The 18814-nt window shown below is 38.6% G+C and overlaps 1 protein-coding gene across 4 annotated transcripts in view; it reads left to right on the top strand.

Moving 5' to 3' along the window:
• Positions 1-18814, top strand: part of ABCC4 (ATP binding cassette subfamily C member 4) — a 242767-nt gene that overhangs the window by 153478 nt on the left and 70475 nt on the right. The window lies entirely within an intron of this gene.

Raw genomic sequence — 18814 nt, forward strand, 5'->3', positions numbered from 1 at the left:
CTTTTTTTAGCCCTTAAAATCTAATCTCTCTCCAACCCCTAGAAAGAAACTGTGTGCTTGCTCTGGCTGGTGCCCCCCCAGTGTGCACGTGTATGTGTTTGCACACCTTAACACATCCTCAAATGTTTCCTCTTACCAGCAGAAGACTCTCTTCCCCACTCGTGACACTTTCTCAGCCACTCCTTTCTGCAATAAGACAATCTGTGTCCTACGTAAAAGAAGGGATCATAGGACGCCAGGCAAGGACAGTGCTGGGCATATTTCACATGCCTCATCTCACTTAAACTACACCCATAGCCACTGAGTCAGCCAGTATTTACTGAGTGTTTCCTATCTGCCAGGCACTTCCCAGGATCTAGAAGTATAGATCAGTGAACTGGTATTGGTTTCCAGGAATTGATATTCTACTGCAGGAGAGGCACACAGGCAGATGAGCAGCTCAGCTGGAATACTGCTAGTGCCTTCAGCAAGCGACAGTGACTGGGGAGACCATTTGGATGAAGGTGGTCAGGGACGAGGTGACACTGAGTTCGAAAAATAAGATGCGAAGACAGTCTGGGGGCAGGTTCCTGTGTTTGATTACACCAGAGTATCCTCACTGAGGGAATCCCCAGGTGGAGTCTTTATGTTAGTTAAATTTTACATTACCTAGTGCCCACTCTCCCCCTCAGCAAATGTCACACGAGTGTTCCTAAAACATGACCCATGTTGTTTTCAGTGCAAATGTTTTTGAAATTGTGTACTGGCCTTTTATTTGTCTCTGTGTTTAGAATCAAAGGTAGACAAACATATTTTTCTCCCCCCAAAATACTTTTGGACATTTTGGGTAGATTTTTAAATTTCTACATTTAGCAACTACCACTATCTAAAACCTTTCTCCTTGGCTATTGGGACAAGCTTGGTTTCAAACCTGGGTACTGGAAAAATTATGACTATGATTTAGGTATTAGCACCAGCAAGCTCAGGAGGGAGAGGATATTATATTTACATGTATAGTATTTTGCCACATATTTGTTTGGGATAAGACTCTGTAGTGCTGTGTAAACAAGGAAGAGGAATTGGCTGCAACCAAAGGAAATGCGTATTTCTCCGGTTCTTTTGTTTTTGTTTTTGGTTTTTTGAGACAGAGTCTCACTCTGTCACCCAGGGTAGAGTGCTGTGGCATCATAGCTCACAGCAACCTCAAACTCCTGGGCTCAAGCAATCCTCTTGCCTCAGCCTCCCACGTAGCTGGGAGTAAAGGCTCCTGCCATAAGTCCAGGCTATTTTTTTTTTTTTTTAGAGATGGGGTGGGGGGTGGGGTCTCGCTCTTGTTCAGACTGATCTCAAACTTCTGAGCTGAAGCAGTCCACCTGCCTTGGCCTCCCGGAGTGCTGGGATTACAGGCTTGAGCCACCATGCCCGACATTTCTCCAGGTTTTGTTAAAAAATCTAAATTAACTTTATATCAAAACTGCATGAACAAGAGCTGATTCTGTACTATACTAATACTGTGTATTGGAAATGCATTCCTTCTAGAAAACTGCATAACTGTGCGGCAGTTAAAAGTTAAATTTATTGACTAGCCTTACAAACATTAAAAATTAAATGTTAAAAATGAATGCTGTACTGTATAAACTACACAGAATAAATCTATCATTTTTAGGTAAAAACAAAAACTCAAATGATTTAATTAAATGGCATGTTCACATAGCAATTTAAATTTCGAATACTCTCCCAAACTATCAGTAAAAGATATTAACACCCTCCTCCCCCTGATTTCATTTTCTAGGCCATAAGATCCTTTCTGTGAAAATAGGTCTGATATATTTGATGTCAGATAACAAAGCTTATCAGTCCTTTATTATATGCATATATATATTTACCTAAATACATACATACCCCCAAGGATCAATTCAGTTGTCAATAGTAACCCTTCAAATCAAGTAGCTTGATGCTCATTTTAAACTATAAATGGAGGAAAATGTTGTTTACTTTTAAAATGTATGATTTATGTAGGGCTCTAGGTGAATCTGAATCCACATTTCATCCAGTCGCAAGAACATGTCTGAGGAATTTATAGTTGAACCTGAAGGCAGTTGGACCCATTCAAAGTCTTTGAGGTCAATGGCAACGCATCGTGTAGTTTTAAGGGATAACAAAGGGGTGTGTGTGTATGTGTGTGTGTGTGTGTGTGTGCGTGCGCGCATGTGTCCTTTAAGATGTTACTCTCAGTTGATGGGCTTTACTGACAGCGTGGCTAATAATCTGTTGGGCCTGTCGCACCTATGGTGGTTGTCTTCTGAACTGTGCCCATGGTTGTTTCCTAAAAAGGGTCTTGTTTTCAGATTTTTCTTTGCAATTTGTAGACTTCTGAAAAAGTCTTCCTGGCAGAGGATTCCTCCTCTTGTCAGCTTCTGTGTCAGCATCCGGGGCATGGACAGAAGGCCACTTTGTTCCATGCTGTGCTTCAGAGTGGCTTCTCTTGGCCTTTCACTCTCCACTTAGACCCCTTTCCTCTTTTCCTTTCTCTCTCCCTCTACCCATCCCCCTGTCCCTTACTCTGATTCCTCAATTACATGATGCTTTTCTCAGAGGAGCCTGCCAGTGCACTGCCCCTGGTGGGACTCTGCTCTGCTCCTTGGCCTTGTTATTCTTTTCCAGAGTTGGTTGTGATTCTTCCTAAACTTGTTCATGCTACTCATCCTTGTACTTACACAGTGATGGTAATACCTGCCCCCTGCCCCCTTTCCCCTTTCCTTTCTTATTCCCCTGACCCTCTCTCTTCCTCTTCCCCTCCCCCTTTTTTAAAGAAAGGTTCTTTCTCTGCCAGGAGAGTGCTGGGTCCTGATAATAATTCAGTGCAACGTCAAACTCCTGAGCCCACGCTATTCCCCTGCCTCAGCCCCCTGAGTAGCTGGGGCTAAAGTTGTGCACCATTGCACTCAGCTAATACATACATACATACACACACACACACATATATATATACATTTTTTTTTTTTTTTAATAGAGACGGGTCTTCATGTTGCTCAGCCTGGTCTTGAACTCTTGGCCTCAAGTGATCCTCCGGTCTTGGCCTCCCTATGTGCTAAGAGTTATAGGCATGAGCCCGGATGCCTGGCTTGCTTGCCCCATTTCAATTCATTGCCAAGAAGTGCTGGGGCACTTAGGTTTATTAACTAAACACCTGTCCTTAGAAACCTGACGGTGTTTCAGGATCAGATTTGTTCTTTGAGGCTTTCATGATGAAGTCAGTGAACCCAATGACATTACTAACAGATCTTCATACGTATTTCAGTGAAGCTGAAAGATATTAACTCCAAACTTGTCCTTGAACTCCCAGGGGTAAAGGCTAACCTTTACTAAGTTCTTATTTCCCTTGCTGATAAGGTCTCTGCTCTTTTTGTTTCATCCAGTCATTTTCACCTGTTCCTGAATTACATAATGCTTTCCTCAAATGAGCCACTGCCCCTGGGGGAATCTGCTCTGATCCATGGCCTTGTTATTCTTCTCCCAAGTCAGCTGTGACTCTTCTAAACGTGTTCATGCTGCTCATCCTTGTACTTAGACAATGACGGTACCTAACATCAAAACCAATAAAACAGGAATGTCAGATGGAAGAGTTGTTTGACAAGGTGAAGCCTTTGGAAAGAAATAGTTAAGACTTCACTTTAACCAAAAAACCCCCAATCTTTTGCTAACGAATTAAGTGTGGATGTGAACAATAAATGGAGCACAGAGAATTAGACAAATATTAGAGAATTCTGTACTGAGAGCTTTCCTTTCCTTTCCTTCCTTATGGGTATGATTTGTGGAAGAAAGGCCAAGAGAATCTTACCTGTACGTGTTTTTCAGTTAAAACTCTAAGGTGTTGTGTTCTTTATTTCTGAGCTGGTCAACTACAAGTTTAGATCGCACCAGCTAAGAGGGCTTCTTCTGTATCCCTGCCAGGGGATGATGGGGAAGGCTTTGCTTCCTAGTGACTCCCGAGCCACATGTAGGGAAGCATGTGGCACATGTGGCAGGAGGCCCAGGCAGAGAGCCCAGGAGCACGGGATATTTGTGAAGGTTCTGATAAGGCTTTACAGAAGAAAAAGCGGGGAGAGCCGATGGGCCAGATCACAGGGAAGCCTGTGTCTCAATCCCAAAACTTTAGATTTGGCTTATTGGGTAGGAGAGGAACAGGAGACGGCCGGAAGGAGGGGGCTGTGCCAACACAGGGAGGACAAAGATTATTGGTTTGGACATACTTCTGTTTGGGACATCCAGGTGGGAATGCCACCTGTGGCTCATGACAACTCGGGGTTCTGAGTAGTCGGTCCTCACTGAGCACAGTTGATCCCCTGAGATGTGTGTCATTCAGAGGACCAGGCATAGGTTTGCACATATCATGGATGCTTTACTGGGTCAACTCTTAAACATGTCTTAGAGATATATTGCCTTTCCCATCAAATTATAGTTTTTGGGAAATTTGAAGCTGTTATGCATTCCAACAAAAAGGAGAAAGGTAGCAGAAAAAAATCTAATTCATCTCCTCTATTTAGTGTGATTCTACCTGGGGATTTTAGAGTCCTGAAAATTGCTGTTGCCATTGCTGTTTGTTCTTTAGAAGAAGCGTCATGATTTAATGATTTAATGGCATGAAGTTTTGAGTGTGCTGCTACAAGTGTGGTTATATGTGACTGGATATTATTTATAAGTAAATAAATTTAAAATGCAGTGGTAGGGTGGAGTGGAAAGCCTTGGAACTCTCCTTTTTAAGTTTAATCCTGGACCCTCCACTTACTGTCCTGAAAAAGTCAGATGCTCTATATCTGTAAAAATGGAGAAAATCATACTTACCTCCTAAGGGTGTTGGGAGGATAAAATGAAGTCATTTCAACAAAATTCAAAATTATATGTAAGCATACCATAAGCACTAAACAACAGGTAGTTGTTTTAAAAATAGCACATTTTCAAATATCAGAAACATTCCGATAATGACATTATGTTGTACTCAGGTGATCCCATAAATATCACCTGCTTCGTGTGTATTCCAGATTCTGGGTTTGTTGTCCTTGAAGATTTTAATGGATATTTTCCCATTTGGAATCACAGTATCCAAATCAATTGTTTTCGGAAGAGACCACTGAACCCTGAATATTTCATACTAGTTTTGAAACTTCCTTCTTCCCTGATAACATCAATCATCTAGGATTCTTGTAGTTCAAATCGTCACTTCCCAGAAATCTTTGTACTAGCAAAACAAATGAAAATGAAGGTGAGATGCAGAGATGAGATTTAGACATCTTAATTATTTATTTAATTTTATTTTTAATTTGGGACTGCTCCAAGTGTGCAAACTTGCACATAGCTGCAAAATGCTGTGATTTATTGAGGCAAACTGAATTGCAAAACCTTTCTTCCCTACCCACCCCTCATCCCCTCACCCCTGACCTCCCCCAAAATTCAGCAGCTTGACTGAGCTTAAATAACTGACTTTTCATATCCTTTCATGGGACACAAAGGGCTAATCCTGAGGCTTCTTGAGACCACCCCTGAATGTGTCAGTCCCACCTCCCCACACACAAAACACACTGACTGCAGCTTTATGAAGTGAAAATGCCCAAGAAAAAGAAAATGTGAAGGGGGTGTCCTCAGCCATTCCTTCCAGGGCTGGAGGGGTGCAGGGGGCTGGATGAGGGGAGTGAGAAAACGCTGCTGCATCTGGATGTGGAGAACAAAGCCGCCCTAAGACTCTGCAGAATCGGTTGGGTCACTCGCTTTTATAGAAGCAAAAGAGTGGAACTGCCTTGCCTTGTCTCAGTACCACTGATCCTTGCATTTCATTGTGTGGAGATGTCAGGGAAAGTGTGTAGAAAGCACACCGAACAATGACTTTGTCATTTTGAGATTTCTACGGTTTGTTCACCCCTTCCCCCACTCCCACCCTCAAATCCCCATTGGACAAAAGAGATTGCTAGTTGGGTCTTCTTGCCCTCATTTTGAAAGATCTCTGTTTCACTGACTCTTTCAAAGTAAACTCATCCATTTTCACTGAATCGCAGTGTTTTCATGCTTTCAAAGTCAACAAAAGAGTTTCAGTCAGTGCATTTACAAGGATGGACTCGTCTGTGACTATGCCAGCCCCGGAGATAATGATGGATGCCACTGCCAAGATAGAGTGGATTTCCTTGTTAATGGACAGGAGAGTTGATGAGGGGAGTTACTGGGAATATTTACAACACTCGCCCCTCAGATTTCTGAGATCAAGATGATAGGATTTACACAGGCCCACTCCTACAATTCGTTCCCTTTGTTTTTTTTAAGTGCCAGATGAGATGGGTTTTTTCCAGTGTGATAGCACACGTGGAAAGCAGCACCGTCACCATCAACATGGTGACAGTTAATCACTGGGGAGCCTCCCAGGCTTTCTAGGCTGGCAACCCGTGTTTCCGATTTGTCCCAGCATGTGTGCTCCAATGATAGTGTTTGTCTTTTTCCAAGAAGCTAATTAAGACTGAAAGAAAAAAAATTGAAGGATCTCAATTTTATCTAGCATGGCGGTATTCGGCAGAGCGTAGAACTTTACATTCTGGCTTTACTCATTACGTCCTTTGCAGAACAATAGTGGCTTTTCACAGGGCTTTCTCTCCTTGTCATCTTATAACCTTAGTAATGATAAAAGGGACAGTTCTTAGGGAGAGGAAAATCTCTCTATGTTTACTTAGATAAGGACCTTTGGAGAATCTTCATGTGCTATTCTTGGTACCATTCAATTTTGTTTACATACCTAATGAATTTTCTTGGCACAATGAACCAGAAAGTGTACACTGGAGAACTTGCCTTAGTTTTATTAAAATCTTACACCTGTTATTTTATATGTGGATGGATATGTAAATCTGATGTGGAACATGGTGATCGTAAGCTATACTGTTCTATGGTTGTCTCTGGCTTATGAGTTCACATGTTTCTTGGGGCCCTTTCTTTTTGGGTTCATTTATTTAGCATTCTCTTATTGTCACTTACATCTAGTAATGAAATAGATAGTATAGCATAAGCATCACAGTAAGTGCCAGCGCCTGGTTACCATTTGCCCTCACGATTGATTCCCCCTTCCACTCCACACTCAATGTATCCAAGGAAATAGCCTCTTGGACGGCACTCTACCCAGGGTTATAGCTTGAACTGTCTCAAAAAAGAAAAAAAGAGAAAAGAAATAGCCTCTTGGTACCACGGCTGTGTACAGAAACACCGCCCAACATTTGCCTGAAAATGACCCAAGGGATAGGGTCAGAGTTGCAAAGTATTATAGTCAATTTTATATGCCAGCTTGAATAGGCCACAGTTCCCAGTTACTGAAACAGTAATCCAGGTATTGCTTTGAAGGGATTTCGTTCATAATCAGTTGATTTTCAGTAAGGTGAGCCTGCTTTAGTCCATCAAAATTCCTTAAGATCTTTCAGGTGGAAAAAGGAATTTTGCCTGTGAATAATGGATTCGGTTTCTGCTTTATTTTCACCCTGCACTTTGGGTGATGAACTTGCCTCACCTACCCCCAAAATGACATAAGCTAATTTCTTGTAATAAGTCTCTCAATATTTATCTTGTAATAGTTCTGCTTCTCTAGCATTGACCTCCTCCTCTCTTTATTATTTCCATGATTCATAGAATTGACCTACATGAAACTATTTGGCCTGGAATTTCCTTAGTGAGAAGACTTTCTATTGTACATTTAATTTCTTTTATAGATACAGGACAATTTGGATTTTCTCTTTCTGTTTTTATATATTGTGGTTTTTAGTAAATTTACTTGGTCTTTACTATAGAGTTTTTTTGCGTAAAATTATTCATAGGTTCATATTTGTCCATTTAATATGTCTGTATGATCTACAGTAAAATTTCTTCTCTTATTTCTGACACTGATAATGTAGTTTATCTCCTCCCAATGAATTTTACTAGGAGTTTTTCAATTTTAATTTTTTTCAATGTAGTCATGTTTGTTTTTGTTGATTTTTCTCTGTAGATTTTCTGATCTTTAAACTTTAGTCTTATATTATTTTTTAAAACTTGTTCTGATTTTTCCTTTTCTGGCTTTTTAAGATTGAATGTTAGATTGTTTTTTTTTTTTTTCCTAATGTAGGCACTCAAGGCTGTAAATTTTCCTTTAAATATTCTTTAATGGCATGCATAGGTCTTTTTTTTTTTTTATTAAAGAAACCCTTTTTATTTTATTTTATTTTTTTTTTGTAGAGACAGTCTCACTTTATGGCCCTTGGTAGAGTGCCGTGGCGTCACACAGCTCACAGCAACCTCCAACTCCTGGGCTTAAGCGATTCTCTTGCCTCAGCCTCCCGAGTAGCTGGGACTACAGGCGCCCGCCACAATGCCCGGCTATTTTTTTGTTGCAGTTTGGCCAGGGCCAGGTTTGAACCCGTCACCCTCGGTATATGGGGCCAGTGCCTTACCGACTGAGCCACAGGCGCCGCCAGGCATCCACAGGTCTTTATATGTTGTTTTCATTATGTGACATATTCAGTTGAGGATATTTTTGAGTTGACTTTTTAATGTCACTTTTTTAGTAATGAGTTACTAAGGAGTATGTGCCTTCTTTCTCAAAGATTTGAGGATTTCCTTAAAAAGTTAATGTTATGATTTCTAATTAATGTGGTTGTAGCCAGAGAAAATATTCTGTAAGATTTCCTCTCTCTTATGAAATTAATTAAGACTTCTTTATAGAGTCCAACAGTCAGTCTACCTAAGGTAGCATCCCCGCCCCACCCCCCCATGCAGTGGAAAGACAAGAATATTCATTCTGTAGATATTGAGTATAGTGTCCGGAAAGTGTCTGGTCAACCTGTTGAAATCTTTAGTGTTTTTACTAAATTTCTATCTACTGTTTGATCAGTTACTGACTGAGGGGTGTTAAAATCTCCATTGTGATTAGCAATTTCTCTGTTTTTCTCTTTATATGTGCCATTATTTTCATTATCTATTTTAAAGCTCTTTTATGTTTTAACATTGCTATGTCTTCTCAATGAATTGACCTTTTATCAATATAAAATATCCCTGTATAGTAATTTGTCTTTAATTATATTTTGGTTGACGTTAATATAGCTACACTGACTTCTTTATAATTAGTGTTTTGTATGGTATATCTTTTCCCACCTTTTTACTTTCACTATATATCTAATTGGGTCTTTTTTTAAAATCTCATCTGATAATCTCTGCCATTTGATTTGGAACATTTAATCCGTGTATATGTAATGTAACTTTTTTATCTGGTTGGATTTACGTCTCCCATTACAGTACTTAAGTATGTGTATTCTGCAGTTGTTGGATGAAATGATCTGTCAGTATGTATGAGGACCGTTTGGTCTATGGTGCAGATTAAGTACATAATGTTTCTTCATAGGCTTTCTGTGTGGATGATCTTTCCAATGCTGAAGGTAGACTGTAATTATTGTATTCAGGTCAATCTCACTTTTTAGCTATGATAATATTTGCTTTTGTATATCTGGGTGTCCCAGTGGTGAGTGCATATATATTTAGAATTTTTACATCTTCTACTGAATTATCCCCTTTGTCATTATATAATGACCTTCTTTGTCTCTTTTTGCAGTTTTTGTCTTGAAATCTATTTCATCTGATGTAAATACAGCTACTCTGTCAGCTTTTGTTTGTCTGAGAAAGTCTTTGTTTTTTCTTTAGTTTGAAGGATGTTTTTGCAGGATATAATGTTCTAGGGTTAAAGTTTTTATCCTTGGACAGTTTTAGGATATTATGCCACTCCCTTCTGGCCAGTAACATTTCCATTAAGAAGTCTGATGCCAGATATATAGGAGTCTTTTATGTGTTATTTTTATCTTCGTTCTTTCCTTAAGACCTTTTCTTTATCTGTGACCTTTAGGGGATTGATTATTAAATGCCTTAATGTAGTCTTGTTTGAGTTAAATCTGCTTGGTGTTCTACGATCTTCTTATACTAGAATTGATGTCTTTCTCTAGGTTTGCAAAGTTCTCTGTTATTGCCTCAGTCTCTCTGTCTCTATCTCTCTCTCTCTCCCCTCTCCTGTCTAAAGCCAAAAACTTTAGAATTACCCCTTTGTAGCTGTTTTCCGGATCTTGTGGGTGTGCTTCATTCTTCTTTATTCTTTTTTATTTTCAGACTGTGTATTTTCAAAAAGCCTGTCTCCAAGCCCACTAAGTATTTCGTCTGCTTGGTCAATTCTGCTGTTGAGAGACTTGGAATTGAGTTCTTACTTTGCAGAATTTCTGCTTAATTATTATTTTTTATTATTTTCATCTCTTTGTTAAATTTCTCTGGGTTGCTGGAATTGGGAGAGGAGTGACATGGTCACACCTGAAGCTGGCCCATTCTCATCCAAAGCCATCATTACTGCGGCCTGGCTACCTCTGATGTTTACTCAAAACCGAGTGTCTCCTTAGAGGTAAATTCTGTCAGGACTGGGTCCTTCCCTTCAGGGCACCATGAAATGCCTTCTAGGACATAAGGCCTGGACTCAGGGGTGTCAGGAGTCTGCTTGGTATTTTATTTCACTGTGGCTGAGCTGGTACCCAAGTTCCAAAACAAAGTTCTCATAACTTTTCTCTTTCCTTTCCCCAAGTGGAGGTAGACTCCCTGAGCTGTACTTACTACCTATAGTTGGAGGGGAGAGTGACACAGGCACTGGCTTCTTCACCACCATTGGTGTCTCACTGGGCCACTTGCTCCTTCTGTCCACAGTACTGGGTCCACTGAGCCAGCACAACCGCAGGAATTGCCCAAGGACTGTAGCCCTTATGCCCTGACTATCTTACGGATTTAGTCCAGGCCCCGGGGTGCTTTATGTTAGCCAGTGATGGGACTAGCTAGAACTCAATTCCAGGGTGAGGATTCTCTCAGGCCAGGCTGGTCTGAATATCCCCTACTTGGGAACTGGAAGAATTCTGCCCTGTGCTGTGTTCTGTGCCAGGGTATCCCTGAGTTTCAATGCAAAGTCCCACAATTAATTCACTCTCCCTGCCCTGGACACACAGATTTCTCTCTCCACTGGAGATGCCAGGGGATGGAGTAGGACTGGGGTGGGCAATGCAAGATTGTCTTTTCTGCCCTCTTTAATGTCTCTTTCCTTGATACAGTATTAAAACCAGGTAGTATGATTGCTCACTGGAATTTTGATTCTTCTGAAGGAGCTTGCTTGAATGGAAGTTTGTTGAATTTGGTGTTTGTGTAGAGTTGATCGCTAGACGTTTCTCTTTAGTTATTATGCTCAGCACCCCCATCACAATATTTTGCTCTTGATTTGCTTTAAGCAATGAATACAAAATAACTTTTAAAGAAGTTGAAATACATACATATGTGTACGTGTGTGCATATTGTATTATAAAAAATTGTGTTTTATATTTATCCACACATTTATCCTTTCCAGTGCTTTTTATTTCTTTTTGAAGTGTGGGCTTCCATCTGGTACCATTTTCCTTCAGCCTGGAGAACTTTTTTTCAGGCTGGTCTGCTGGAAACAAATTTCTTTAGCTTTGGTCCGTCTGAGCGTGTCTTTATTTTCCAACAGAAACAAGATTTCTAGGTTTATTTTTTCCATCACAGTAAATATATCACTTCATTGTCTGTTCCGTCCATTGGTTCTGATGATCAGTCAGTCATCATTATTATTAGGTTGTTGCACCAAGTAAAGCATTCATTTTTCATCTGCATATTCCATTGAACCAATATTTTTTATTTTTTTATTAATTTATTTTTTAATTTATGTATTGTATTTTTTTATTAATTTATGTATTATTCCTCCCTCCCCCAGTGTCTCTGTGGTTGCAGTTTAAGCAATTCTTGAAGCAGCATCTATTTGTGGACTCCTTTCTGTTCCCAGAATTAGTCCATTCTTGTGATAATATTATGCCGTACAGTAATTATTGTAGACTTACGATATGTCTTGGCCCTTTGTATTTTTCATGTAAATTTTTCTTGTCAGTTTCTACAGACATACTTGGTTTGTGTTGAGATTATATTGAATCTACATACAGATCACTTGTCACTATTGAGTCTTCCAATATAATATGCTATTTCTTTTATTATAGGTCTTTAAATCTTTTCAATAATATTTATAGTTTTCTATAAAAAGGGGTTGGCATATTATTCATTAGGTATGTTCTAGGCATTTGATGTTTCTTTTTTTTTTTTTTTTGAGACAGTCTCAAATTTGATGTTTCTTGATGTTGCTGCAGACAGCATGTTTTTAAAAATTTCACCTTGCTGTGGTTTATTATTAAGATATTAAGGCCAGGCGTGGTGGCTCACTCCTGTAATCCTAGCACTCTGGGAGGTTGAGGCAGGTAGATTGCCCTGATCTCAGAAGTTCGAGACCAGCCTGAGCTAGAGTAAGACCCACCCACTCCATACCTCTACAAAAAAAAAAAAAAAAAATCCAGGGGTTGTGACAAGCGCCTGTAGTTCTAGCTACTTGGGAGGCTGAAGCAAGAGAATTACTTAAGCCCAAGAGTTGGAGGTTGCTATGAGCTATGATGCCATGGCACTCTACCCAGGGCCGCAGAGTGAGACTCTGTCTTGATAAAAAAGAAAGAAAGAAAGAAAAGAAAAAAAACAAAATTAAAAGAAACAAAACTTGAAATAAGGTGAGTGAAAGCAAAATTAAAAATAAAAAGATATAAAACTACATTAGCATTTGGTGTGTTTACTTTCTATAGTATCCCTGTTAAAAATTTTTATTTTCCTAATTTATGCATCTCTTCAGATTATTTGTATGCATAAACATTGTATCTTTGAACTGTAAGCTTTATTTTTTTCCACTCCATTCATTGTACCTTCATTTTATTTTTATTGCTTTATTTCTCTGGCCAGAGTTGCTTGTACTTCTTAAAAAATAGAGTTAGTGGTAGCAAACATTGTCGTTTTTCAGCCAGACCAACAGGAAAAAATTTTGCTGTATCAGCATTAAATATAAGGTTTGCAGTAGACTTTTCTTCACACATGCCTTATGTCAGATTAAGGAAATGTCTTTCTTTTCTTCTCTTTCTAGGAGTAATTTTAAAAATTGTCAGTGATCATTGAATTTTATCAAATGCTTTTTCAGCAACTGTTGAAATGACCATGTTATTATTTCTCCTTTATTATGTTAATTTAATCTCTAACATTAATTTATTAATTGTGAAATCGTAAATGAGCCTTGTACTTTTGGAATAATGTTCGGGGAGTGTTGTCTTTTTTTATATTGTTAGGTTCAGATTACTGGTGTGTTATTTAGTCTTCTTAAAATAATTTGGTTTATTATTTAACTTTCTTGGTTTTTATATCAGGATATTGCTGTGTTTGAATTCTCCAGAAAAGTTTGGTAAAATTTTTTTGCAAACTTAGCTTGTAATGCCACTTAAACCTAAAGTTTTTTTCTCTGAGGAATTTTTGATTTATGAATTCAGATTCTTAAGTGGGTGTGTAACCATTCAGATTTCTGTTTCTTCTTATGTCATTTTCCTGTGTCATTTTTCAAGAAATTTGTATGATGAAACTTAAATGTATTGGCCCATTGTTTATTATATTCTTCGTAAAATTTTTATACTTCTCAGATTTAATAATCTGAAATTATGACTCTTTAGAGGGGGTGACTGATTCTCTAGTGCAGCCTCTTGTTAATGTCTCTGCTACCCCTGTGTCATCACCCGTTAATTGATGATAATTGCATTTTTTCCTCTCTTTTTCTCTTAAGTAGTCTTGGTAGTTTATTACTTTCATTAACATTTTCAAAGAAGCAAACTTTGGATTCATTGATTTTTCTCCTTTAAGTTAGTTTTTTATTTCTTTTTTTTTTTTTTTTTTGTCTAATATCTATTCCTGGCATACTTTAGTTTAATATGCTATACTTTTTAAAAAAAAAAATTTGAGGCTTTTTTTTTTTTTTAAATGTTCTTGGGTTTTAGCATTTCTCTTTTTTTAAAAAAAAGTAAAGCTATAAATTTTCCTCTAAAGACATCTTTAGTTTTAGGCCCCAAATTTTAATGTCATTAGATTTTCTCGTTTTCACATTTGAAATATACTTTGTAATTTTATTTTATTCAAGTCAAGTGTTATTTAGAATTATATTGCTAATTATTCTAATATTTAATAATTTTCTAGTTCCTTTTTACTGATTTCCTTTGGAATTCTCATACAGACTATGTTCTGTATAATTTCTGTCTCTTGGGTACTTTTGGTATTTGCTTTGTGATACAGTATAGATGCACTTGAAGAGAATTTATTTTATAGTTACTCATGTGTATACTGTTGTAGCCATTGGGTCATACTTATTAATCATGCTTTCTAATTTCTGGAAAATTTTAATCTGCTTATCCTACCAGTCATTTAAATAAGTGAGTTAAAATTCTCACTATGATTTTCGATTTTTCTATTTCTCCAGAAATCTGTCAACTTTTCCTTCATATATTTAGGACTCACGTTTTTTGTTTTATCAAAGTTTATTTTTTGTTCATATCTTCTGGGTAATGTGAACCATTATTTTATTTTTTTAAACTTTATTGAAATTAATATGAGGGTACAATATTTAGGTTCCATTTGTAGAAGAGCCCCTCAGCAGGGGGCGTACCACCCACCCTCACAGTGTGCACAGCAGGTGAGATCCCGCCTCATGCCCTCCCTCCTCCTGCCATATGTCCTCGCCCCGACCCTGCTTCCCTCTACCCTGAAACTGGACTATAATAGTATTTTATTGTTCTTAGGAACATGCAATTGTTTATGTATTGATTTCATATTAGTATGGAGTACATTGGATATTTATTTTTATATTCTTGAGATACTTTACTAAGAAGAATGTATTTCAGCTCCATCCAGGTAAATGTAAAAGATTTAAAGTCTCCATCTTTGTTCATTATTCTTATGAAATGTTTCTTTCATCTGTAGGAATCCTTGCTAAGTTAAAGCTTCCATATTCATAGTACTAGAGACAGACAGTCCACCTTTCTTTTGGTTAAAGTTTTCATAGGATGCCTTTTCCCAACCCTCATTTCCACCTTTATGTGCCTTCATTTTTTTTTTTTTTTGTAGAGACAGAGTCTTACTGTACAGCCCTCGGTAGAGTGCCGTGGCGTCACACGGGTCACAGCAACCTCTAACTCTTGGGCTTACGTGATTCTCTTGCCTCAGCCTCCCGAGCAGCTGGGACTATAGGCGCCCGCCACAACGCCCGACTATTTTTTTGTTACAGTTTGGCCGGGGGTGGGTTTGAACCCACCACCCTCGGCATATGGGGCCGGCGCCCTACTCACTGAGCCACAGGCGCCGCCCCTACGTGCCTTCATTTTTAAGGCTTGTGTTTTAAAAGTAGTGTATACATGGACTCCAGGTCTGAATTTCATGATGAACATTAACACTTTTCACCAGCCAGTGCGGGAGGGGACAAACCAGAGTGGGAATGATGGGGAATGTGGAAATAAAACACACAAGAAACAAAGATGGGATGAGGAGGACTGGAGCAGCTGAGACTGGAGCTAGCACTGAACTATGAAAACAGCTTTATTGTGTAGTATCTAAACAAGGTCACTTACTTAAACAAAGTTGCTTACTAGAGGGAAATTGACATGAATCTAGTACGTGGAATGAAGATTAATTTTAGGGAAGAAAAGCTACTGTGCTTTCCGGCAAAAGATTAAAGGGAAAGTTTGCAGGGACTATGTGACTTCTGGCAGAGAAGAAAAGAATGTTTTTGTTCAAGGAGGAGAAGCAGTTGGGGGTCGTTGAACGTCTCCTCAGGCTGTGGGGGCCTTGCTGCCTCATAGCCCACAATCCACGACGCTGAGAACAGGTGGAAAGGAAGCTGTTTCTCACTGAGGTGTTCTGACCGCAGAGGGAGGAAGCGGCGTACCACTCTCCCCTGATGCTTCCTATTGTCTTCTAACCAGATTGTAACCCAAACACTCTTGACTCTTCAGTGCAGTTAGCTGTCTGTGATGCAGGATTAATCGCTAACTGAAAAATAACGCAGGTCCCAGAGATGGTGTGCATGTGAGAGGATCACATCATCCAAATGAGGGCTGAAAGGACTGATTAGTCTACAAGGAAAGGACAATGTTAGGAAAGCTTGACCTTAGAGAACTTCTGTGTAGATGTCTTCATACAAATAAATTAATACCAACACTATACAGTTCTAATTCAACAGTTAACGGAGTTGTGTGAGGTCAAAGGAAACAGGTGATAAAGGAGAGATCTCCTGACGTGGGTCCTATGAAGACAATAGACCTGGAATCCAGACTTGACCTCTGACTTCCTTGAGTCTTACAAGGTGTCTTGTTAGGATGCAACTTGCATCTGGGAAATAAGTGCTGATGCTGTGAGTTTGAAGGCTTACGTGCTTACACAGAAGAGCCTTCCATATTTTCCATTTGCTTCTATTCATTCTATCATACAATTAAAGGTAATGAGAAGGATTGATACACATTGCTTCTTTCTTAATACTTTTAGAGGTTTTTATAGTCACAGTCTGTTAGGAATGTTAATGCCTCCACAGGATCCTGTATTAACCGGCAGCACAGTCTGTTATGATAGTCATTTCATATCAAGGTAATTTTTTTTTATCTCATGTGTTTCCAGAATAAATAGGTAGAAGAATCTCTTCTACACCCACATCAGTAAATAGCTTACTTATCAAAACCTGGGCATCAATTTTTGTCTTCTCTTAATCAAAAGAAAATCTTGTGCTTTCTTGCTGGGACAAGAATCCTATTTTGTTTCTCATTCTTAAGACATCTATTTTGCAAAGTCAATAATGGTTTAAAGCAATCTGGATGATTTGTACTTATCAAAACCTGGAACATAATTCCTAAGAATCTGAGTAACATCAGAATTAAAAACTTACCAGTTCCTCCAAAGGGTTAGAAGTCTTAATGATTCTGTTGTTATGTTTTAATACCATAGACAAATAATAAAAGTACCATCTGATTAAGGGGGCTCATGATTAAATACATTTTTCACTTTCTGCCTAGTTCAAGGATGAGGGAGAGAGAGGGTTCAAGTTAGGAATGGATTCAGTCTAAAGTATGGATGGCATATTGATTAGCATAAAATTAAAATAACATTTTGATTGCTGTTTATAGAAAACATATTCTTTGGCAGAAAGTTCACAAAGACAAGCAGGAAGAGAATTTCACAGAATTGGATCTAAAGAAAATTGTGGGTAGATGGCAAAAAATTCCTATTGGACTGTAGGTTTGGCCATTAAATTCCAAACAGGCAAACAAGACCTATTTAAAACTACATTTGTGAAAAGATTATGTTCCAATTCATAATATTGGGTTATGATATTATTAGATAATTCTAGAAGAATAGTTTTTATGTTTTTATCACCATTCAAATATAGATATTAAACATGTATAGTATTCAGCCTTATTTTTTGTCCTGATGTTTTATATATTTATTAAAATTAAATTTAGCTCTTTTTTCCTAAGTTATTTTGCTTTCTAGGCTTAGACTTTTTATGAAACTTTACAAATTCAAACAGTAATTCTTAAATCCACATATGTCAGTATGATCTATTTGCAAGAATTTGAAGACCTTTGTGATGATCACCTCTCCTTTTTGAGCTGAGCAGGCTGTTATTCCCTAATTTGCTAGGAATCTGGGCCTGGTCACCTTATGGGAGAGGCCAGTGGACAGGGCACTGGGCTGAGGGGGTAGGTGTTAATGCCACGGAGAACACAGAATGGCCTGTGTTCCCCCAGGGAAGCTACCTGTGATTCCCCCAGCCAGTGATTATGTATGCTGCTCTTTCTGATAGTCTGTTAAACCAGCCCGTGAAATGATGTCATAAGTCCTTTTTAGAACCCTCTAATAAGTGTTTATACATTCCTGCCTTATCTTCATAGCAGTGCTTTCCACTGACGTCATGTATTTTTATGTAAAATTGTAAACTTGGGGTCCTTGGATCACATCGTATAAATCCAAATGGTCCTACCATTCCCTCTATTTTCAAGAAGTGAGCATTGTGCTTTCACAGCAAGTTGACACCAGCTTAAGTTGCATTCCTATCGCTGGAGCCATAGATCATTATATCATGTTTTTCCTCATAGAGAGGGTTACTTAAGTCCAGTGACTTGGGTTTCTTTTCTGCTTGCCTTTTTTTGGGTGTTTTAATCTTTCAAACTAAGGCAATTTCCCAAGAAAACATCATCTGGTAGGATAAGATGATTAAGTGAATATTCATAGAGCCATTCCACAGTGCCTTACACTCAAGAAACACTTGATAAATGTTATTTGCTACTGTTACCATCATGTGGCTTTGAAATAAACATTTCAAATATTTATCCCAGTGGTAGAAAATGCAATGTATATGCACATGATAAAAATTTAGATAGAAACCCTTTTAGACATTGTAAGTTGTTTCTTTATTTTTTATTTCATTTTATTTATTTTAGAGTCTTATTGTAGCCCTTGGTAGAGTGCCGTGGCGTCAAAGCTCACAACAACCTCAAACTCTTGGACTTAAGCAATTCTCTTGCCTCAGCCTCCCAAGTAGCAGGGACTACAGTCACTCGCCACAACGCCTGGCTGTTTTTTTGTTACGGTTGTCGTTGTTTGGCAGGCCCAGCCGGGTTCGAACTTGCCAACCTCCGTGTATGCGGCCGGCGCCCTAGCCACTGAGTTACAGGGGCCGAGCCTGTTAGTTGTTTCTTGTTATCAAAACTCTTCTTCAGGTTTCTGAGGAATATAAAAAGTTTGTTTCATCACATTTCTCTTTTCCTTATTGAGCTTATTGGTAGACTCCGTAATTCCTTAAGTGTGGGTTTTTAGTGGAAAAATTGAAGACAATTTATATACCCAAAGGTGTCCAAAGTTTTTC

Source organism: Nycticebus coucang, chromosome 15 (assembly GCF_027406575.1).
Source record: "Nycticebus coucang isolate mNycCou1 chromosome 15, mNycCou1.pri, whole genome shotgun sequence".
Taxonomy (NCBI): domain Eukaryota; kingdom Metazoa; phylum Chordata; class Mammalia; order Primates; family Lorisidae; genus Nycticebus; species Nycticebus coucang.